Raw genomic sequence first — 25,636 nt, forward strand, 5'->3', positions numbered from 1 at the left:
CTCCCCCTGGTGGAGGTTTCACTACATTATCACTAACCACACATTTAAACGGGATTTTGCTTTTTTTTTTTCTCTGGCCATGGATCTGCTGCATAACTTGGCAGATCAAGTGTCCAGTTTGACACAGATGGCGCAGGACTTTTCTGTGAATCATCAGTCCCTTGTCATGTCTCAGACCCACTTACAGAAAGAACTGACTGAGACTATTAAGACCATGCAGGGAAACACCTCTCATATTGTTTGTCTACCAGGTGACTCAGTAGATGTTATTTTGCACTCTCCTGAACCCTCAGTTAAACTTCCTGACACATTTTCTGGTGAAAAAGATCAATTTCATATATTCAAGGAGAGTTGTAAATTATGGTTTTCTCTGAGACCCCGATCGTCTGGGGATGAGACTTAGCGGGTGGGGATTGTTATCTCCTTACTTAGGGAGGGTCCCCAATCCTGGGCTTTTTCATTGCCCCCTACTGCCCCTGAACGGATGTCGGTAGATAGGTTCTTTGAGGCCCTAGGACTTATCTATGACGAACCGGACCGTGTTAGGGTGGCAGAGGACACTATTTTGGGTCTGGGGCAAGGGAAGCACTCAGCCGAATGGTACAGCTCCGAATTCCGTCGATGGTCCACTGAGGTGTCCTGGGATGACTCTGCACTGAGATGTCTGTTCAGGAAGGGACTGTCGGATTGCTTGAAGGACGCTCTGGCTCTCCATCCACCTCCCAGTTCATTGGAGGAGGCTATGACTCAGGCTATCCGTATGGATCGGAGACTGCGGGAGAGAGGTGTTACTCAGCGAGGGGTTCCGTTTTTCCCTGCTAACCCTGATGTTTTGCTTCCATCTGAACCTATGGAGGTGGGAGCCACCAACCCCCAGGAGAAAGAGAGGAGACGGCGACGTGATGGAAAATTGTGTTTTTACTGCGGAGATCCCGGACATTGGAAAAAAGACTGCCCCTCCTGTCCTCCGACTAACAAGCGGCTGAGTCTGGGTGATAATCGTGGAGGTCACCCAGACTCTCAGGTACCTTTTTCTTCCTTTTCAAGAATACTGCTAAAGGTGGAACTTGGTGTTGAGAACGGCTTTTTCCATACTTCGGCTTTTGTAGACTGTGGGTCATCTCTGAACCTGATTGACTCTAAGCTGGTTGCTCGCTGTAGATTAGGGACAGTTAAGTTGGAGACTCCCTTAAAAATTGTGGCTATTGATTCTACACCTCTCACTAAGGATGGTCTCCATTTCAGTTCTAAAGAATTTACCCTCAGGGTGGGGGCCCTACACCAGGAGCGCATGTCATGATTTGTTTTGGATAACCTCCCTGCTGGCCGGGTGTTAGTGTTTCCCTGGTTGCAACGGCATAACCCAGTTATTGACTGGGGGTCCCGGGATATTGTTAAATGGGGACCTGGGTGTTCTGAAAATTGTCTTGCTACTGTGCCTATGTCATCCGTCAACCTGTAGGGTATTCCGGAGTACCTAAAGGGTTTTAAGGATGTGTTCTCCGAAAAGGAGGCTGAGGTTCTACCACCACACCGCCCATTCGATTGTGCCGTGGATCTTGTTCCCGGTGCCAAATTGCCCAAAGCCCGGCTGTACAATCTCTCCGGCCCTGAGCGGGCTGCTATGAAGGAGTATATATCTGAGAGCCTCCGTAAAGGGCATATACGGCCATCTGTCTCTCCCGTGGCAGCGGGGTTCTTTTTTGTAAAAAAGAAGGATGGTGGTTTATGCCCATGCCTCGATTTTCGATAACTGAATAAAATAACCATAAGAAACGCCTACCCTCTCCCACTGATACCTGATTTGTACAATCAATTGTCGGGGGCCAGGTGGTTCTCTAAGTTGGACCTCAGGGGAGCATACAATCTCATCCGTATGCGGGAGGGGGATGAATGGAAAACTGCGTTTCTCACCTCTGAGGGTCTGTTTGAAAATTTGGTTATGCCCTTCGGTTTGACTACCGCACCAGCGGTATTCCAGAATTTCATTAACCATGTTTTTTCTGATTTTATTGGACGTTTTGTAGTTGTTTATCTTGACGATATACTTATATATTCTTCTGATAGACAAAGTCATATGGGTCATCTTCATGCGGTTCTCCAGAGGCTCAGGGAGAACTCACTCTTTGCCAAATTGGAGAAGTGTTCATTTTTTACTCAAGAAGTGTCCTTTCTAGGGGTCATCCTGTCCGCTGAGGGGTTTCGTATGGACCCTAGGAAGGTACAGGCCATTGTGGATTGGGTGCAACCCAGAGATCTCAAGGGTCTTCAGCGATTTCTGGGTTTCGCAAATTATTACAGAAAATTCATCAAGGGGTTCTCTCAAGTGGTCAAACCCCTCACTGATCTCACCCAAAAGGGAGCGGATCTTAAAAACTGGTCAGCTCCAGCTGTGGCGCATTTTCTTTGTTAAAAGAACGTTTCATGACTGCTCCGGTACTGGTGCAACCTGACTTGTCTAAACCATTCATCGTAGAAGTGGATGCCTCTGAGGTGGGAGTGGGGGCTGTATTGTCCCAGGGGCCCACCACATTAACTAACTTAAGACCCTGTGCCTTCTTTTCTAAAAAATTTTCCTCTGCTGAAAGGAATTATGATGTGGGTAACCGAGAGTTGTTGGCCATTAAATTGGCTTTTGAAGAATGGAGGCATTTTTTGGAGGGGGCTGTCCATCGTATCACTGTCATTACAGATCACAAGAATCTGTCTTACATCGAATCCGCCAAACGTCTGACTCCGAGACAGGCAAGGTGGTCACTTTTTTTTTCCCGATTTCAGTTTTCCATCACTTTCAGACTAGGTTCCAAGAATGTGAAGGCGGATGCCTTGTCTCGCAGCCTAGATCCGGTATCGCCTCCGGAGCCTCCTTCCTCCATTCTTCAGCGCGGGGTGGTGGTGGCCTTGGTGTCCCAGAGATTGGAGCAGGAGATTCGTGAGGCCCAATCTCTAGCTCCCCCATCCATACCTGAAAATAAGCTCTTTGTGCCTGTCCAGTATCGGTTAAGGGTGCTTCGGGAGTTCCACGACTCGGCTCTGAGTGGGCATCCAGGAATCTCGGCCACTCGTAAAGCCATCACTAGGCTGTTCTGGTGGCCCTCGTTGACTTCTGACGTCACTGGTTTTGTGTCCTCCTGTGAAACTTGTGCCCGCGCTAAAGCCTCCCACAACCGGCCGGCCGGGGAATTGGTGCCACTGCCAATTCCGGATAGACCGTGGACTCACCTGTCCATGGATTTTATCACCGATCTCCCACCCTCTAATGGCAAAACCGTGATCTGGGTAGTTGTGGATAGGTTCAGTAAACAAGCACATTTTGTACCCTTAACGGGCCTTCCTAATGCTGAGACTCTATCTAAGCTATTCATTGAGCATGTGATTCGGTTGCATGGTGTGCCTGTCAGTGTGGTGTCTGATAGAGGGGTGCAATTCGTGTAAAAATTCTGGAGAGCTTTTTGTAAAAGGCTGGGCATCAGTCTGACCTTTTCATCGGCCTACCATCCCGAGACCAATGGTCAGACTGAAAGGACCAATCAGTCTTTAGAGCAGATCCTGCGGTGTCTTGTCACATCCAGACAGGATGATTGGTGCTCTATGATACCTATGGCGGAATTCGCCTTCAATAATCGTGTCAATCAGTCTACTGGTACTTCTCCTTTCTTCTGCAACTATGGGTTTCACCCTCATTTTGGTGAATTCTCCAGACTAGATTCGGAGTGTCCAGGGGCTGATTCAGCCTTTTTGCGGTTGGAGGAGGTTTGGAGGGAAGTTCAGAGAAACATTGGGGAGGCTCAGGGCAAATATAAGTTTTTTGCAGATAAATGACGCTCGGTGGGGCCGACTTATCAGGTGGGGGATAAGGTATGGTTATCCACCAAAAACATAAGGCTGAGAATTCCCTCTGCTAAGTTGGGTCCCAAGTTTATTGGTCCGTATGAGATTTTAGAGGTGATTAATCCTGTGGTCTTTCGCCTGCGGTTGCCTCCGTCATTACGGATTCCTAATGTGTTCCATAAAGCGCTTCTGAAGCCATCGGTGCCTTCCTCTGATGAGTCTCCCTCGCACCCGCCGCCTGTTATGGTAGATGGGCAGACCGAGTACGAGGTGGAACAGGTGGTGGATTCTCGTATGCTCCGTCGTTCACTTCAGTACTTGGTCCATTGGAAAGGATACGGTCCTGAGGATCGGTCATGGGTGCCTGCGCGTTCGGTCCATGCGGATCGGTTGGTCCGGGCCTTTCACGCTCGTCATCCAGGGAAGCCTGGGGGTCCAGTGGCCCCCCATTGAGAGGGGGGTACTGTCATGGTCCAGTCCGGAGTTTATCTTCTGCTGTCTTCACTCCGGACTGGTCATGCGGGGGTTAATCTCCTCAGCCTCGTTCTGGAGCTAGCTGGGCTATTTCAATCCCTCACAGCCTGCTGACCAGTGTTAGTGATAGCTCAAGCTTGCAGTTTAGAGCCACTGACCCTTGTACCCTGGTGATCCTCCTGCCTTGGACTGATATTCACGTGTATGACCCGGACTGATTTCTGACCCCGTCTCTTGGTATTTGTTTCTGCTGTTACGTTCCCTCTCTGGCATCTGACTCCCTGGCTTGTACCCCGACCACGTATTTCGTCTCACGTTTTGGACCCTGTGCTCATGTTCTGGCTTTCTGACACTCGGCTTTGGTATTTTGACTACGTGTATTGCTGCTCCTTCTGGTACGTCTGCTCCTGTTAGTTTCTGACTCGGTTCGTCTGACTATTCTCTCTCGTTACCTGTGGCACCTGTGCTGTTGCTCAGGGTAGCTGCTCTTAGTGTATAACCTCTCTTCCCTCACCAGCTCCCCCTGGTGGAGGTTTCACTACAAGAACTAAGTGACCTGCTAAAGGAAGTCCTAGTTGCCAAATGTGAAGGTGACCTACAAGGACTTGCATTCCTTGACACAGCCAAAGGTGTTAACCCTATAGTCCAAAAGTTGCCCTACTATCTACAGGAGAGGTGGCTCACACATGGTTCCACGTACAAATACAAACAAGGTGTTCCATTCCCTCCCTTCTTTATAGACTTTATGCACGAACAAGCGACAATCAGAAATGATCCCAGCTTTGATTTTGTAATGTCATATGCCACACCATCACCAGCCGCAAACCCCCTGATAAGCAGTGCCCACTCCATCAGAAGCCTCATCCTCATCCTGAAATGCAGAGCCTTCAGGGCAAAATCTATGCCAGATCGCAGAAGCTTCCTGAAAGAGAATGGTATCTGCTACAAGTGCTGCTCATCCACAACTCATCTCACCAAGGATTGTAAGGTCAGTGTAAAATGCACAGAATGTGGCACCACAGATCATAACACTGCTCTACACCCTGGGCCAGCTACATGGAGTGCACAAAACACGCCAGCTGACAGTGAGCATAGCAGGGAGGAAAGGAACACCGATGCCGCTATGCCAGAGATCCCTTCACAATGTACTGAAGTCTGTAAAGGGACAATAGACAGTAGGTCCTGTTAAAAAATATGCCTTGTCAGAGTGTACCCAAAGGGTCATAGAGACAAAGCTGTAAGACTGTATGCTATCTTGTATGACCAAAGTAATCGATCCTTGGCTAGATCAACATTCTTTATTGAAGGACCAAGCGCTCCCTACTCATTAAAGACGTGCAGGTACTGTGACAACAGCAGGCAGGAAAGCCACTTACTACCTAATTGAGTCCTTAGATGGAAAATTCTGCCTACCAGTACCTACAATCATCGAGTGTAACCAGATCCCAGACAAGAGATCTGAAATACCTATGCCAGATGTGGCAATCCATCATGCTCACTTAAAACTCAGAGCACACCTTATACCGGAACTCAACTGTCAGGCTCAGATAATACTGCTGTTGGGGAGAGACATCCTACAGGTCCATAAAGTGAGATGTCATATCAATGGACTCCCCAATGCTCTCTATGCCCAAAAGCTAGACCTAGGATGGGTCATAATAGGAAACGTATGCTTGGGACTCATGCATGCCCCATCTTCTGTGACAAGCATGTTAACAAATACATTAACAAATACATTGGAGAAAGGACGCCCATCTCTGTTTCAGCCTTGCAACAACGAGTTCCATGTCAAGGAATTACCACACAGCATCCAACTGCCCAATCATTTAATAGACTTTACTCATGACCGCAGTATGGTGTCAGGAAGCTATGAGGATCAGTTGGGGTGCACAGTCTTCCAGAAAACTAAGCAAGACAACCAAGTGGCAATGTCGGTAGAGGACAAGTTGTTCTTAGAGGTAATGGACAAAAAACTTGTAAAAGATGAGACCAACAGCTGGGTCGCACCTCTTCCCTTCAGAACCCACAGACCACATCTGCCAAACAACAGAAATCAAGCATTAAAATGTTTCTCCTCTCTTAAACATAATCTGCAAAAGAAACCAGAGATGAAAGATCACTTTTTCTCCTTCATGTAAAAGATTTTTGACAACTGCCATGCAGAGCTAGCTCCCACTCTCAAAGACTCTGAAGAATGCTGGTTCCTACCCATGTTTGGCGTATACCACCCTAATAAACCAGGCCAGATTGGAGTGGTAAATGATAATCAAAAACCTGAGGTGCTTTGTGGAAGATATTTTAGCAGCAAATATGCGGACTTTGCCACCTTATTTGTCCAAACAATGATAAGACTAATAGTTATAAATATATATATTTGCGCTAGAAATATTATCCTATGACCCGACAAAAAATATGTAGACTGTCATCTACAAAAATTGATTCCCACACTTCCCGCCTATCTGAATGACAGCACCCACATTTTAAGACTTTTAAATAATGTAGAGTGGCAGTATCACTACATTACGGGTACTCTTGACATCACTTCACTGTACACCATCATCCAAAATAAACAGGGGCGTGAATCAGTAGAATATTTTATATCCAAGAACGGAATGTTACCTAAGGATCAAACTGGTTTTATCATAGATTGTATTGAGTTTATTTTAACCCATAATTATTTCTGTTTTGGGAAGAACTAATACTTCCAGAAGTGGTGTACCGCCATGGGCACCAGGTTCTCCCCTAGTTATGCTATTCTCTATGTGGGTAGATGGGAACAGGAAACCATCTACCCGGGTGGGGTCCTACGGGCGAACCTGGTGCTATGGCGACGTTTCATTGATGATATATTTTTTATTTGGTCAGGTGGGTGGATTTTATTAAATGAATTTTTAAGTGAATTAAATACAAATTGTTATTTTCTAAATTTTACTGCCACCACCAGCCATAAAGAGGTCAATTTTTTAGACTTAAAATTTTTTATTGAAGGCAAAACTATTCAAACCCAATTATATCACAAACCCACGGACTCCAATAATTTTATTTCCCTAGATAGTTGTCACCTCCTGAAGTGGCTTCTAAATGTCCCTAAAAGTCACCTGCTAAGAGCTCACAGAAATTGCTCTAGAAAACAAGATTTTAACAAGGAGGCTGAATTTTTAAATCTGAGGTTTCAGCACAAAGGATATGATATACATTCCCTGCAAAAAACCACAGAAGTGGTCAGTAAGATACTGTTAGGTGTCAGGTTTCTGCGTCTGCTTTGCAGGAATACAGAGCCTCACATTCTGCGGTTTCCTGCTTTCAATCTACTGCAGAGAAGATTACTTTGCAGTAGACCGCTCCAGAGACTAACTTCCTCTGTGCTCATACTGGGCATGCTCATGAGACGATCTCCCATTGGAGATCGGGAGTCATGTGCCCAGGTCCTGCTCCAGATCTCATTGGTCCATTTCGGAGATCTGGAAGGTCCCGCATGGCTATAAAAAGCACGCATAACCGTTCGACCATGCGCTAGTGTAGACTATAATTGCTATGTGTGAATGGTGACGGATGTATGAATCTGGTGACTGACTCATTTGAAACCCCTTCCCTCTGATATTACGCATGTGGATAGGGAACTAGAGAGATAGTCAGCGCCAGTCAGTGGCAAGCCATACGCCACAGTGCATACCGCACCGCTACACTAGCGTCAGATAGTGTGATGCCTCACGGCACTGTCGTACAGCGGCAGTAGTTACCGCCGCGCTGCAGTTAGCAGCACTTACTGGCGTCCACGGTAGCGATGCCGCACGCACGGTAGGTCAAGACTGACACCGACCTCTGCCTTGGGCCGTGTCCTGTGACCATATACCGCGTGTGCACGCCAGCTGAGACCTGTGAAACTAACAGGCTCAGCGTTTATGCTTTATTTGTACTAAAGCACCTCTGTGAGTTTAACAGAGTCCGCTCTGTGTACCTCGGGTGATGTTTAACCCGAGCGCAGTATACCGCCATATAGCGAGTCTGCCATTACTCAGCAGCGGTCGTTACACCTACTGCACGGTGGACCCCGGGCGGCGAACGCACTTCCTATTATTTATATTTAGTGCGTTCCGCCATCCCTAACAGATACAAAGGGAACAATTATTGAACTCTAGAGAAAAAGATAAGAAGGACTTTTTTTGTCAGGGAAGAAATTCCGATTGTCTTACAATGTAATTCCAATGTTAAAATCATCAAGAATATTGTTAAAAAACATTGGAATATTTTGCTGAATGACAAGATTATTGGTGAACTATTACCAACATATCCTAGATTTGTGTTCAGGAAGGCCAATAACCTTGGCAACATCATTGCTCCCTCTATTCCAAAAACTTTAACGAGGAAGGATATACGTGAATGAAGACTTCCAAGTGGTTTCTTTCCGTGTAAAAAATGTGGGCCCTGCAAAAAACTAGGTATCAAAAAACAAGTAGTAATAATCACGAATAAATCTATTGAGACTAGAATCACAGATTTTATTACTTGTGACACCAAAGGAGTTATCTATGGGATCACATGTCCTTGCGGAAAATTATATATCAGAATAACTATATGTCCAATGAGCACAAGGATTGCTGAACACCTTCGTAATATTGCTAATAAATTTACTGGCCATCCTTTATCAAATCATTTTTCCATATATCATGGAGGTTCCATTAGAGGTGTCCAGGTTACTGGCATCCAAATAGTTAAAAAAAAGTTGGAGAAAGGGAAATTATATTAACAAGATGTCTAGAGAGGAAAGCAAATTGATATTTAAAATGAACACTCTGATGCCGAATGGACTGAATAGCGAAATTGAATTATTTGCTTTTAATATTTAAATATAGTCCTTAATGTGATCAAGGTATATAAGCGCCATCCCTGCTACATGGACCATCCCTGATGAAGGAAGCAGAAGCCTTCCGAAACGCTTAGGAAAGAAGTTTGGTCTAAGCGCTCCTTAGCCGATCACGTGACCTACCACGTGACTGTGACGTCACGCAAGGTCCTGTACCTTGCCGGCTTAAGCTAGCAGACGGCGCCTCTGTCGCTCTCTATTGGAGGTGAGCGTGTCAACCAGCAGGATGATTGTCACCGGCCTGAACAACGTCCGATACCTGTGATCACACCGCAGGTGAACCACTAAAGAACCACTCCTCTCCCCGGCAACTATTTGAAACTGCTATCTCACTCTGGACTGGGAATAGCAATACCGCTTGTACTAGGACTCAGCTATATCAAGGTATTTTGGGATAAATAACATTGCTACCTGTGCATTAAGGATTTGACTGCATACTCTGTGTATTAAGGTAAACACCTCTTTATGCCAAGGTGTGCTTCAACAGATTCCTCTGTATATGTGTCAGCAGTCTTATCTTTATTTTTAATTTTAATTTTTATATTCATATATTTTCCCACTTTGCATTGTTTATTTATTTTTTATCGGGTCATAGGATACTATTTCTAGCGCAAATATATATATTTATAACTGATTATAGTGGTGTTTGACTCCAGTGCTAAGTTTGATGATGTCTCCCTGAATGATGTTCTACTAACAGGACCAGACCTCAATAACAAACTGCTGGGAGTACTTATGCATTTCCGTAAGGATTCCATTGCTTTCATCTCTGACATCCAGCAAATGCTCCATTGTTTCCTTGTGAGAGAGAGAGAGACAGGAACTTCCTAAGGGTACCGTTACACTTAGTGATGCACCAATGATCCCGACAGCGATATGGATCGCTGGTGCATCGCTAAGTGGTCGCTATTGAGCTGCCAAACAGGCAGATCTCACCAGCGACATAGCAGCGGTCGGGGGTCGCTACTTACCTATCACACACTATATATAATTTCCAGTGAAAAGGTAGTTTTTAATGTACAGTACATACAGTATAGACGTTTCGGTCACATTGACCTTCATCACAGTACTGCAAAAAATAATAATTGAAATAATCAAAACAACAGAAGTATATACAATAATCAGAGTATCTGGGACGCAGAAGAAATTGAAGATGATGTCCATAACATATCAGACATTAATAGCACATTCATGAGTTTATAAAAAGGAGAGCATAAATGCCCAAAGGACCAAGATAACTATAACATCAGCATGAGTCATTCATTAAGATTCTTCTGGTACAGAGACAATGATCTTACTAAAGAGGTCACAGAGTATCGCATGAGAGTGCACATCTTTGGCAATAATCCTTCACCTGCAGTCACCATTTATGGACTCAAAAGGTCGGCTCAAGAAGGAGAAACAAAAATATGGATCAGATGTCAGACAATTCATAGAAAAGGACTTTTATGTTGACAACTGTCTGAAAGCCATGCCTTCAAATGAGACTGCCATCAGTCTTTATAGGAGAGCCCAAGAGATGCTTGCTTGCTCTAACCTCAGGCTTCACAAAATAGTCTCAAACAGCCAAGAACTCATGAAAGCATTCCCTTCACAAGACTTGTGTAATGGTCTCAGAGACCTGGATCTGGGGTCAGACCCCAAACCAATGCAACGCGGCCTCGGGCTTCTCTGGAATCTACAGTCAGACACTTTGACCTTTCAGGTCAGCTAGGAAGAAAAGCCTTTCACATGCAGAGGTGTCCTGTCTACTATCAACAGCCTGTACGATCCCTTGGGTTTTGCAGCTCCTGTTACTATACAAGGCAAAGCCTTACTAAGAGACTTAACTAAGAAGACATCTGACTGGGATGCACCACTGCCACCTGAATCCAGTCGGAAGTATGGAAGAACTCTTTAGCAGCACTCTCCAAACTGAATGTGCCAAGATCATACACCCCTGTGCTGTCTACAGAAATACGAAGCCAATGACTGTATGTATTTGCAGATGCTTCTGTCAAAGCAATTGCTACGGTTGCGTATCTCAAGACTTGTAGACTCCAAATATCAGAGCCACATCGGATTCATTATGGGGAAGGCCAAACTTGCTCCACAACCAGAGCACACTATATCAAGGTTAGAGCTTTCTGCTGCTGTCTTGGCCGTCGAGTTAGCAGAGTTCATCGCATCCAAGATGGATATCGACCTGACACAGGCCAAGTTCTACTGAGACAGCAAAGTAGTCCTGGGATACACCCACAATGAAACTAGACGATTCTACGTTTATGTCAACAACAAAGTGCTACGAATTAAGAGATCAGTTCATCCAAAACAGTGGCAATACATTCCCACTGACCAAAATCCTGCAGATCATGCAACTAGAGCAGTTGACTCAAGTCGACTGGGAAGCACAACATGGCTCTCAGGACCAAAACTATTATACACTGAGGAACATTTTCCAGACACCTTTGAACTAGTGAGAGAGGACTCAGATGCTGAAATCCGCCCTCAGGTGTCTACACTCCATACAATGACTTCTGCTATCCAGCTTGGATCTCACAGATTTGACAAATTTTCAAGTTGGAAGTCACTCATTCGAGCCATTACCTGCTTGACTCATATAGCTCATTCATTCAAGACCACCAGAGCTTGTGACACAGAAAAATGTAAAGGGTGGCATTTCTGTAAAAACTCCTACGTTACCTCCGACTTGGAATTTTCCAGAAACCACATCATCTTCACTGTTCAAAGAGAAACCTACTCTGTGGAAATCCAATGTCTCATTAACAAAGCTCCAATACCAGCAAGCAGCGCACTGAAAAAACTCGATCCATTCATCGACAACAATTGCCTGCTGAGGGTAGGAGGCAGACTCAAAGAAGCTAAAATGAAGTTTGAGGAGAAATTATTATTATTATGCATTTATATAGCGCCATTTATTCCATGGCGCTTTACATGTGAAAAGGGGAAATATAGACAGGTACAATAAACATGTGTAAGACATGGGACACACAAGTACATAAGGAGAGGGGACCCTGCCCGCGAGGTCTCACAGTCTATAGGGATGGGTGAGGATACAGTAGGAGAGGATAGAGCAGATTGTGCGGTGGTTCAGTAGACCGAGGATCATTGCAGGCTGTAGGCTTGTCAGAACAGGTGGGTCTTCAGGTTCTTCTTGAAGGTTTCCGTTGATGGTAAGAGTCTGGTGTGTTGTGGCAGAGAAATTCCCTCTTATCATTCCTGGAAAATGTTATGTTGCTTACTTAATCGTACAACACTACCACAATCTGGTCAAACACCAAGGAAGACTATTTACAGAAGGAGCCATCAGAACTGCTGGCCTGTGGATTGTCGGTGCAAAGAAACTCACCAGTAGTGTCATCTACAAATGCATTACCTGCCGTAAGCTTCGTGGAGCGAATCAGACCCAAAAGATGGCTGACCTACCAGCAGATAGACTCAGCCCAGACACTACTTTTACCAGCGTGGGTCTCGATGTGTTTGGGCCTTGGTCAGTTGTTACACGTCACACGAGAGGCGGACAAGCTAATAGTAAACATTGGGCCGTCATGTTTACCTGTCTGTCTATCAGAGCCGTCCACATAGAGCTCATTAAGTCACTTGACACTTCACGCTTCATCAATGCTTTGAGACGTTTCATTTCCATCCGTGGTCCTATCAAACATATACGTTCAGACAGAGGTACCAACTTCATTGGTGCAGCGAAGGAATTGGGCATACCCTCAAATCTAGACCATAAGACTCTTGAGAGGTTCCTCAGTGACCAAAGTTGCACATGGTCATTCAACCCGCCTCACTCTTCACACATGGGTGGATCTTGGGAATGTATGATTGGTCTAGTACGGAGAATTCTTGACTCCACTTTTCTTCAGGAAGGAGCAGTGAGACTTACCCACGAAAGCCTAACCACCTTCATGGCAGAAGCCGCAGTTATAATCAACACAAGACCCTTGGTTCCAGTCCCTAACGACCCTGTGGAACCCTTGTTATTGACTCCAGCTACTCTCCTTACCCAGAAAACAGGACTATCCAGTGCCCCTCCAGGAGGATTCGATGCTAAGGACCTCTACAAGTGCCAATGGAGACATGTGCAAAGTCTTGCAAACACATTCTGGGACAGGTCGCGCAAACAGTACTTGTCTACCCTGCAGCCACGGACGAAGTGGCAATCTACCAGGCCTAATCTGAGGATTGGTGACCTCGTCCTTGTGAAAGACTGCCAAGTCCACCGAAACCAGTGGCCACTTGGTCTAGTGACCGCAATATTCCCGAGTAATGATGGCAACATCGAAAAGTCGAACTGAGGATGGCCAAAGGGAATGAACTTAAGACATTCTCCAAACCAGTAGCTGATCTGGTCCTATTGTTGTCTTCGGAGAAAAAGAATAGTGACATCTGTTTGATGCCAAATGGGGAGTGTTCTGTCTCCGACATCTTCTTCATAATCCTGATTATCTGCTTGTTAATATTTACAGTGTTTTTTTGGCTCCATCTAGTGACCAGAGTCATAACCGCAGTGTTATTTTACTTTCACTTTGCTTGTATTTTTTCCCTCCATGCAATGCATTCTGGTAAGGTTTTGCAGTGCATTCTGGCAAGGTTGCAATGCATCCCGGTAGCCTTTTGCAAAGGATTATGGTATTTCCCTCAAGTCCACCATTTTCCTTCTGCCTGCATTCAGGAAGCTGCTCATTTCTCTTCTCCCCTTGTGATAGCATTGCTGGTATGTATTTATGTTTCCTGTATCCAATTCCTGCCTCATACTAGCCTGCTTAGTTAGTTCTCTCCTGGTTAGTTATTAGTGCAGATGATGTATTATGTATATATGAATCCCTGATGAACCCAGTAATGATTGTATGCATATATGTTTTGTTTGTAATTTCACCACGCCAAGATACCATCACGTTCAATAAAGCACAGATTCAACCTACAGTCTCCTTATTGGACCCCGGTATAGTGGTTTAGCTGCCTGTATAAGCTACATGAATTAAGCTTCATTTAGTGAGGACAGAACAATTACTATGTAAGGAGCACAGTGGTGACATTATTACAATGTAAGGAGCACAGTGGTGGCGGCATTATTACTATGTAAGGGGCACAGTGGTGGCAGTATTATGTGGGGCGGTAAGAGGAGCCGTTATTGTACTACACAGCAGGTGCTGTAGGATACATATGGCAGCTGCAGCTCAGTATTGGGGTATCAGCAGAATGAGTAGTTTGCACAGGTTGGGCATAGATATGGACGGTGCAGGAAATGTGAGGTCAGATGTGTTGTTGTAATCTCTGCAGACGAGTCTTGGTTGGAGAAGTTGTCATGTCGGTCTGGGCCAGATGGAAAAGACGAGAAAAGTGATTGACTCCATCAGAAAGAACGTCACCTGTAAGTCGCAATCTATAACTGTACTGTGATCTCTTATATGTTCTGCAGGACTGGTATCTACCATGATATGGTGCCTATATAGTAATATCAGTGTTCATTTTTGTATATAGATTTATTTTCAATCTCAGAGCATTCATCTGTTGATATTCCCCTTTACTCACAAATAGGGTGCACCACCGTAGTCTTAGTCAGTATTACCTGGTTAGGGGCCCACTCAGATTTTTCGCCCCCCCCTAAGCCGAAACCCTAGCTATGCCTCTGGTACACCTGCTTCTTAGTGGCACGATGACTAACAGTCTCTTTTGTTCAAGACTCTACAAAGGCACAGCAGTACACAGCATTTCTTCTAGCACAGTGAGATGGAGGAGGGGGGAGGGTTTGCTGAGGGAGATTATCCCTGTAACACAACTTCTTATCGTACTTATCTTCCTGCTCCTGATAGACTTTCTCCAGTAGCAGTATAGGGATTAGCCCAGCTCCACTCTGTAATGGAATCCTTTGTCCCTATGGTTCACTTGCCTGAGCGTATTTTAGAGACAGATAACACACCACTCATCCCTTTGCTGCCAGAATGTAAACAAGTTTCCCTCACTCCCTCTGGGGCTCTGTCAACCACTTCCTGTCTCCTGTGATTGTGTTAACCCCTCTAGTTGCTGGATGCTTTTGAAGCAACAGCAGTTAGCATGATTTCTGCATGTCACACTTATCAACTGTCCCAAGCGGCCTCGCAAGGTACTGGCCACAGTAGGGGAATTTGACAATCAGGATGCTGAATCTGTTACATCAGAGTCTAGTTTTTCTGTGAATGCCATCTTTCATTCTCTGTCTGTGACCACCTCTCCTAAGACACAAAGGGATAAGGAGACACATTGCTCCCTTTACATTTATATCTGGTTGTCGGGACAATGGATTCCCTGTGCAGCTATGGTGGATTCAGGGGCAGGAGGTAATTTTATGGACTTAACCTTTGCCAAGAAGCATGGTATTCAGACTCAGCAGAAAGCCACCCTGGTAACTTAGGAAATGGTGGATGGTTTCCCCCTAGTTTCTAGACCAGTAGATAAGGAAACTGTACTTCTGGAAGTCTCCATTGAACCCGACCATCAGGAAATGTTATCCTTTATGTTGATCCCCTCACCACATTTCCATTTAATTTTAGGAATTCCATGGCTGCAGTCGCAAAATTTTATCACCACCTGGGAGCCCAAGGAGATGACTTTCCCGTCAAGAGAAACACCGGTAACAATCCAGGCACCTCCTCGGACACGGAAAGTACCACTGAGATATCTTTATTACCATCTATTTATAATGAATTTTCGGATATTTGTGAGAAGAAAATGGCAGACCAGCATCTTCCTCAAAAACCTTAAGATTGTCCCATCGAACTGCTTCCGGGGGCATCTATTCCATTCTTGAATATCTACCCACTAGCAGCTCCGGAGTTGCAGGCTTGAAGGAATACATTGATGAGAATTTGGCTAAGGCTTTCATTCGCCCCTCCTCAACACCGGCAGGAGCACCCATCTTTTTAGTTGAAAAGAAGGATGGAACTCTCAGACCTTGTATTGATTATTGGGAGCTCAATAAGGTAATCTTCCAGAATAGCTATCCTTTACCGTTGATTCCTGAACTGCTGGAAAGAGTACGACATGCTTAAATCTTCTCTAAGTTGAATCTTCGAGGAGCGTATAATTTGATTTGGATCCGCTATGGAGATGAATAAAGACTGCATTTAGATGTCGGTGTGGGCATTTCGAATTATCTGATGCCTTTCGGTCTCTGCAAAGCTCTGGCAACCTTCCAACACCTGGCTAATGATATTTTTAGAGATCTGTTAGACCATTTTGTCATGATCTGTCTGGACGATATTTTGATTTTTTTCTGATTCATTGCAGGAATATCAGGAGCATGTTAAAACCGTCTTGAGACGTATGAAAGAGAATCATCTCTACATTAAGTCTGAGAAATGTGAATTCCATCACACAGAGATTCAATTTCTGGGGTATGTCATCTTGCCACAGGGGCTTAACATGGAGGCAAGTAAGATCCAGGCTATTCTTAATTGGCCCGCACCTAAAAATGTCAAGGAGGTACAGCGTTTCATTGGATTCGCAAATTTTTTATAGACTATTTATTCATAATTTCTCTGAGATTGTTCGACCCATTACACAGCTAACCAAGAAGGAAAATACTTTTTTGTAGTCCTCACAAGCTCAGGAAGCCTTTGATTGTCTTAAGTCCTGGTTTACTTCTGCACCTGTACCGATTCACCTCAACCCAGCACTTCCTTTCATTGTGGAAGTGGACGCTTCGGACTTTGCTCTGGGGGCCATCCTCTCACATAGAACGGGAGACAAGGGTCTGTTACATCCATGTGCTTTTTTTTCTCGCAGACTTTCCGCTGCAGAGAAGAACTATGATGTTGGAGATAAAGAGCTTCTAGCCATTATCACTGCATTTAAGGAATGGAAGCACCATCTGCAGGGGCGAGCACAACAAGTTATTGTGCTCACTGATCATCGTAATCTGGAATTTCTTAGATCTGCTAGATGTCTTTCTTCACGGCAGGTTCGATAGTCTATTTTTGAACCAATTTAATTATATCATTTCGTACCGCCCAGGGTCACGTAATGGGAAAGCGGATGCTTTGTCCTGAATCCATGCCACGGATTCCATACCTGGCACCCCATCCAAGACCATGTTGTCTGATGCCAACTTTTTTGGAGTCATTCAGAATAAGGACTTATGGAAGACCATTAAGGAGGCCAATGATGCAGACCCATTTCTCGCCAACCTGACTGCTGATGTGAACTTAGATCTCAAAAACGGTATGTGGATCCAGCATCAAAGTTTATACATTCCAGAGGCCGTAAAGCTGCAGGTCCTCAAGTTTGTCCATGACTCCAAGTTGGCTGGTCATCGGGGGGTACAGAAGACACAGGAGCTCCTCAGTCGTTTTTTAATGGCCTACCTGTTTGAAAGACGTGAAGAGCTATATTCTCTCTTGTGAGGTATGTGCATGCTTTAAGACTCCTCATGTATCACCTACTGGATTGCTGCAACCACTACCCATCCCCTCTCGCCCTTGGGGGTTTATTTTGATGGACTTTATAGTAGAATTGCCCACCTCTGGGGGAAAGAATTCTATTCTGGTGGTTATAGATCGCCTTACTAAAGCTGTCCACTTCATCCCTTGTGCTGGTCTTCCCTCTGCCAGGGAGATGGTAAATCTGGTCATCCAGAATGTGTTCCGGATGCATGGAGTGCCAGGTTAAATCATCTGCGATCGGGGAGTGCAGTTTATGTCCAGGTTATGGAAGGGATTCTGTTCTGTGCTTGGTGTTAAGGTTTGTCTGTCTTCTGCATAACATCCTCAGAATAATGGGCAGACAGAGCGGACTAATCAGACTCTGGAACAGTATCTTCGATGCTGTATCAGCCATTTTCAGGATGACTGGTTGGGGTTGCTTCTGCTAGCATAATTTTGTTACAACAACTCTCAGAGTTCATCTACTTAGGTAGCAACCTTCTTTGCCAACCTGGTTTATCTTCCCAGTATTCTTCCCAGATCCCTGATCGATGCACCGGTGCCTGCAGTTCATGAGAGGTTGGCGGCAATGAGACAGAATCTGTAAACCTTGAAGGAATCACTATCTACTGCACAGGAGAGATATAAAAGATTTGCCAATAGGTTTTGGAGGTCTTCACCTATGTTCAAGGTAGGGGACTCGGTGTGGTTATCCACAAAAAACTTGAGATTGAACATTCCGACACAGAAACTGGGACAAACATTCATCGGCCCGTTCAAGATCTCTGGGATCGTGAGTTCCGTTTCCTGTCATCTGAAGTTACCAAGGACCTTGAAGGTACATCCTGTGTTTCATGTGTCCTTATTAATACAAGTGTCTCCAAATACTTTTCAGGGTCGTATTGCGCCTCCTCCTCAGCCTGTTTTAGTGGACAGACAAAACAGTTTGTTGTGGACAAGATTCTCGACTCTAGGATTAACAGGAATCAACTGCAGTACCTCATCAAGTGGCAAGGCTATCCATCTGAGAAGCAATATCTGTGCTCCTCAAAAGATTACACTATTCCATCAGAAATATCCTGAAAAGCCTGGTCCTGGATCTTCCTGAGCCCGCTTCTGAGGTGGGAGTAATGTAAGGATTCCAGACTTTCCATTGTACCTATTTGCCCTGATCCAAGATGGAGTCTTGTGTCTCGCCCTGCCATGGAACTTCCTGTCTGTCCTGATTATTTAAGTCCAGGTCATGTGCTCCTCTTTGCCTGAGTATTTTGTTGCTGTTGGCTCCTGAGCTCTTGCTGTTCTGCTGGTGGACTCCCTGCTGCTGCTGCTTATTATTTGGTGTTCTGCCTCTTTCTGCTGCCTGCAGTCCTCTGGGCATCTCCCTGATGCTGTCTGTACTTAACTACTGTCTGGACTTCTAGTTAGAGCTATTTGCCCCTGGAACTGCTGTGGCCAGTAAGGAATCCTGACATCATCTTCTCCTCTAGGTCTGTGTTTGTGTGGGCTGCTGTGCGGGGCTTGTGCGTGACTTACAGCTAAAAAGGTACACATAGTGACCTTCTCCTGTTAACCCTGCTGTTCTGTTCCCATGTACTATCCACTTGTATTGCTCCTGGGTCACAATGACCCGGTTTAATAAATCTTGATTTTAGATACTCTAACTCAATTATTTTTATACCTTTAGCTTACTAGACTGTATGGGAACATGTTTGGAAATAAAAAAAAAAAGAAAAATGAAATTGAAATCTTTATTTTTTTTTTATTCAGAAAAAACTTAGTAATAAGCAAATCGAAAAATAGCAAACTACACGTATGTGGTAAAAAAAACCAAACCAAAATAAGCAAATCAAACATTTTGTGAAAAAAAATTAAAGATAATAAACACTTCAATTTGAACATATTTACATGGTAATTTCCCTTTATGTATACTTGCATGAAGAACAATAAACATGGGCTTTGCAAAATAATTTTTTGCATCCAGAACAAGTAATACTTGTTTTATTATCACAAGAATAAGGAAAATAGCTGCACCATTTTCTTTTTATTCATGAAGCACCGCTGGTAGAGGCCATGGGGGTAGAAGCGCTTGTGGAGGCCATGGTTTCACTTTCCTGAGCATGTTGCTGGATGCTCTGTACAAAGCCTGCTGCTCCTTCCGTTCTGGGTGTTACCTTTCTTTCCTCACTATACGGCCTAACCAGTGATTTTCCAAGTACTTCTATAAAGAGTCTTTGTTTATGGAGTTTTTTTGTATTCCAATTCGGGTTGATTTCCCTCCACAACACAAAAGCATTGTATGCCGACAAATCCAGAATGTTGTAAAACAGAATCATAGGCCACCGATTTGTTTTTCTTTTGCAGGTATATGTACTAATGAGCTGATCTAATGTGTCTACACCACCTTTGGTTGCATTATATTCCAAGATCATGTTAGGTTTTTTATCTTCCCGGGTACTTACTGCATTATCATGGTGGTTCGTACTCATTAATATTACTTGTTTATTTTTTTTGGGAACATACGCAACAAATGTTGTATTTGCAGTAAAGTAGAACATGAAACTATGTACATTTCTTTTACTCAAGATACCTTGCGGTAGTTCAGGCTTGTACCCAACATGGTAAGTTGTCGCTTTTGTAACATTTGCCCTAGTTGGTAGGCAGTAAAAAATTATCACATGTGACATTTTGAGGCCTTTAGAGCTCACCTTTACAAAATAAGGCCCTCTTACACAGCGCTTTCTGCGCAGAATATACACGTGTAGTGCACACCTAGTGATCTCTCTGGATGCGCTCTACATTTTAGTATAGACTGCGCACCAAAAATAATCAATATAAAGCCATTTTTATGGTGCGCAGATCTCAATGCATACACCCGGCAGAGAGCGTGTACGACCACATTGAAATAATTTAGGAATTAAATAAATTGATACAATAGTAGAAGCAATAAATAGACCCAACCTCAAGTTTTAGAAACTTATAGAAAAATATCTACAGGGCCATACAAATTCTCAACGGGGTCACTATGTCCCGAACAGAACAGCAGGGTTAATGCCACTTCTGTATAAAGCTGGACTTCCACGTTTAAATGTCGAGTGCATTCCCACCTTTATGATTGCTAGACTTCTACACTTTAATGCTGTGTGCGTGCTCATTCTTAATATCGCTGGACTGCCTCATTAAATGCGGTGTGCTTACTCACATACTTTCTGCTGGACTCCTATGTTTAGTGCCTTGTACACACCTGCGTTATATTACTGTTGGACTGGTTATATTAGCGGTCACGCCCCGCTCTTCATTTGCTCTGGACATTTCTATATTGAGCTGCGTTTTCGTTACAATTGCTAGAAGTGCTCTACTAGTTTTGCTTTACTTGCATCATTCCATGTGAAGTGCTCTGTTAATGTTGCTTTACTTGCATCATTCCATATTGTGCTGTGTTTTCGTTACTAGTGCCCTGTTAGTTTTGTTACACTTGTTAAATATACTTATTTGCTTCAACTTTGGTCTCAGTGTCATATTATCCCATGCAATCAGATTCCGTAGTACCCATTGTGGGGAATAGATAACTCAGCTGGGATCTTTGCTTTGGCACAAGCGTGTGGCTATGAAGTCACTTCAGCAGACTAGCAAGTTCCACATGAATATGGACACGGCATATTTATTGTGCACACTTGTTATTCAATGTTACACATGCCAAACATGAAATAAAACAACTAAGGCCATCTAGCCACTAACTAACAATAGCAGGCTAACTACAAAATAAACCTATATAACAGCAAACAAGTCCATGTAATCTTACTGTGTCAGCTCCCAGCTCAGCAGACGAGATAGACTGAGAGATCCCAGCTCCTCCTGATTGTATCAGCTGGACCAGTCAGGAAACCAAAACCTGGATTGAATAAGTGAAGGGGGAACTACCAGTCCTTTCCATGCTGATCACTAAGGAAACCAGGACTGGATTACAGTGAAATAAACTGGCTTCATCATCAGTACAGGGAGACATATGAAATGAAACGGGGAGAAATATACCTGTTTTCTAGTACCTCTCCCCTTGGCACCTCACACACCCCCCTCCTCTGTTCGAGCCCGTGGGGTCGGACACGACGAGTCACCAAGCAGTGCGTTCTAGACAACGCATCTGCATTTCTGTGCGCTGTGCCCGCCCTGTGCTCAACGGAAAATTTAAACCCTTGTAATGCTAAGAACCAGCGTGTCACCCGCGCATTGCCTTCTTTTGCCCGGGACATCCACGTTAGGGGCGAATGGTCCGTCACTAGTCTAAACTGGCGACCTAGTAAATAATAGCGCAAGGTGCACAGGGCCCATTTCACAGCCAGGGCTTCCCGCTCAACTACACTGTAGTTCTTTTCTGCTCTCGTAAGCTTTCTGCTTAGATAGGCCACTGGGTGTTCTTCGCCATTTACTTCTTGAGTCAAAACCGCGCCGAGGCCCACCCCAGAGGCGTCCGTTTGGACAATAAACTCCCGTTTAAAGTCTGGTGCAACCAACACTGGTTGGTCACAGAGGACTGTTTTCAATCGCTGAAAGGCCTCCTCTGCTTCTGCGTTCCACTTTATTGTGACAGATTTCGACCCCTTAGTAAGATCTGTGAGAGGAGATGCGATGGTCGCAAAATGTTTGATGAACCGCCTATAATAACCAACGATCCCTAAAAAAGCTCCAACCTGTTTTTTGGTTCCCGGTCGTGGCCAATTTTGAATAGCGTCCACTTTATTGGCTTGAGGCTTCACGACGCCTCTCCCTATGCTATATCCCAGATAGCGAGCCTCTTCCAATCCCAACGTACATTTCTTGGGATTGGCAGTCAACCCAGCTGTGCATGATAACTGGGGCCACTCACTGTGCATGATAACTGGGGCCACTCACTGTGCATGATAACTGGGGCCACTCACTGTGCATGATAACTGGGGCCACTCACTGTGCATGATAACTGGGGCCACTCACTGTGCATGATAATTGGGGCCACTCACTGTGCATGATAACTGGGGCCACTCACTGTGCATGATAACTGGGGCCACTCACTGTGCATCATAACTGGGGCCACTCACTGTGCAGCATTATCTGGGGCCACTCACTGCAGATAACTGAGGCCACTCACTGTGCACCCTCGGCTTATACACGAGTCATTAAGTTTTCCCAGTTTTTTGTGGCAAAATTAGGGGGGTCGGCTTATACTCGGGTCGGCTTACACTCGAGTATATATGGTATATATAATTTAGAATTATTATTTTATTATAATTATGTAATAAAAAATCAATACCAATAGTTAATGGAACTGCTCTGTAATAAACTAAAAAAAGTGAAGGTGTACCAGCAGGATAATAGCTGCGCAATCATCAATAGAGAACAGTCCCCAGGAACATGATGCCCTACTGTCTTCTAGTAATACCATTCCCATTCTCTGCTTTTTGAAGATAATGTTTCTTAACAACTCCAGCATTGGACAGAGAAGATGCTTTAAGATGGTTCTGCTATTTTTCAAGTTGAGAAAAGGAAGTGGTGTGAAGAAATTAGTGTGTTCCCCTTACCCCAAACAAGTTGCAAAACTGTAGCCTTTGTTTCTCATAAGGTTGGATCCTTGAAACCAACCTTATGCATAGTAAATATGGTACATGCAAGCTGTCTAGAAAGTTACATCAACTGTCTTGGCAGTTTTAGGACATTACTCCTTCTACGCAGGTCGGTCAGGGTTTGTTATAATAAACAAAAGAAAATCAAAGGGGTTCTCCAGTAAAGACAAGTTACCACCTACCCAAATGATGCTGGGACATGAACCAATTGGCAGAATGGGAAACTTCTATCCATTAGAAGTGCACATGGTCGACCACTGCACTATTCTTTTCCTATGGGGGTACCATGCACTGCATTCGGCTTTTTCAGACAGCCCCCTAGAGAAAGTGTAAAGAAGGTGGACCGACGTACGGACCTGTCTGTAGAAGAAGGGCGGAGGTGTAGTGTATAGAAGATGGACTGTTGTAGTAAAGAAGGGGAAACAGCTGGAGATAGGAAGGAGGGCTGCGGTATTGGAAGTTGACCATTAGAGGACAATGGAGAGCTGTGAGGTTAGGACTGAACAACAGCCATTGGCTAAGAAAACCGTTGAGTCATGGTGGGCGGAGTTACCAGAACGTGAAGATTATAAAAGAGGGGGAGAAGGTTCTGGAAGAGTCAGTCAGCGAAGGGAGCACAGGAGACAAGAAATACGTTTGAGGAGATAGGAAAGAAAGGAAGCTCCTGAGTGGACTGACAGTTGTTACGGTGGGTGGCCCTGAAAGGAGTAGCCGCAGACAGAGACAGTAGAGGCCTCAGACGGAGAGCAAAGAGAAGCCGCAGACAGAGAGGTGACCTGGGGGTACTAAATGGACGACGTACTCAGATTGGTGAAGTGCTGTGGTAGATATGCCTAGGGCAGCCATGGCAAAGAGAACCACGGAGGATGTCACGAGTACAGGAAAAGAGAGTGAATGTACCCGGGCCTGTGTGCGAAGTCAAGCAGCTACTGTGTGTGGCTGAGGGGATTGTCGGGCAGCTGCTGTGTGAGGCTGCGGAGATTGTCGAGCAGCTGCTGTATGAGGCTACGGAGATTAACGTGCAATTGCTGTGAGTTGCTGTGGGTCGTGGAAAGACGATCAATAAAGAAGGCCTGTTGAACACGTTCCTGTCTCTGTCTTGAGTCTGTCTGCGGCCAGAAACGGACCACCCCCCAGTCGGTCCCCCTATTCTACAAATGAATGGAGGAGCGTTTGAGCATGCTCACTGCCGCTCCATTCTAATGGGGATAAAAGTTTCCCATTCTGTAAAATAATGCCGATTCCAGCATTCAGATCCCCGCTAATCTATTCGTTATCAGCTATCCTGCAGATAGGTGATAATGATAACTTATCTTCACCAGACAACTCCATTAAGAGATGAGGAATAAGAGAAGACTAATTTAGTCTGTGCACACTGCTTTCCACCCCTACCATTTGTGTGAACACCAGCATAAGGTCCACAAGAGTGTCCCATTTGGCCTCTCATGAGCCAGAAAATTGGCATGTACCTATATATTTATATCTCATGATTTTATGTGAGCATCATTTACATATTTACCAAAAATAGTGATTGAGTCCCATACAGTAAATGCCACCATATGAGCATTAATCATTGATTTAAAGTAAAAATACCTATTCAGGTGAATAGGAAAAGGGTATTTTATTACTTGGAGAATATATTTCACCATTATTACCAATAAGAACATTTTTTTTGTTTCAATTCTTTATTTAAGAAATTTTTAACAAACAGGAAAAACATAACAGAAAGAATACATAGCATCTTTTCCATGTCATGTAGAACGAGTTACTGTTTGCATGGCCAAATGTATTCAGAAAGAACATTTATCGACTATTCACGATATAGGTGATAAACGTAAGGGTCCACTGTTGTAGCGGCTGTACTGTACTATGAGGGGGCATTGGCATGAAGATAGGATGAGCCTTATACATTTTAATTTCAGTAGAGAGGTGAGGAGAAATTGGGAACTCTGAACCCTTGTTCTAGTGATTGGTAGAAGCCCAACAATCATACACGTTACCTATTTTGGATAGCCCATAAATGTTCTTAGCTCTTTGTGAAGATCTGAGTAAAGTTCCTTCATATATTTGTGTAGTCTTCAGTATGGTCAATTGTAACTAGAGAGGATGAATTATCACAGTTATTGTTTGCTTTTAGTGGAAAACTAGAGTGTTCACAGAAATGAAGCGTGAAAAGAGTACTTTATTGTACTGGGATAATCCACTATAAAAAACATCCATTTGTTTACTGGAACATAGCATTCTAGATGATAAATGGAGACCAGTGTATTCAACCAATGCTTCTCTGGGGAGCTATATGGGCCTAAATCATTAACGGCATTGCACATGCCAGCTTTATTGAACGAGCTTGCTGGAGTATGATGCACCCAATTCATTATGAGGCACATGTCACTCAATGACTTTGGTGCACCCTACAAAGTGGCAGACATTATTAGGGCAGGTTGAGCCACTCTCTGTCTTGCCCATGC

This window comes from Dendrobates tinctorius, unplaced genomic scaffold (assembly GCF_039654945.1).
Source record: "Dendrobates tinctorius isolate UK_male_01 unplaced genomic scaffold, ASM3965494v1 ptg000015l, whole genome shotgun sequence".
Classification (NCBI taxonomy): Eukaryota; Metazoa; Chordata; class Amphibia; order Anura; family Dendrobatidae; genus Dendrobates; species Dendrobates tinctorius.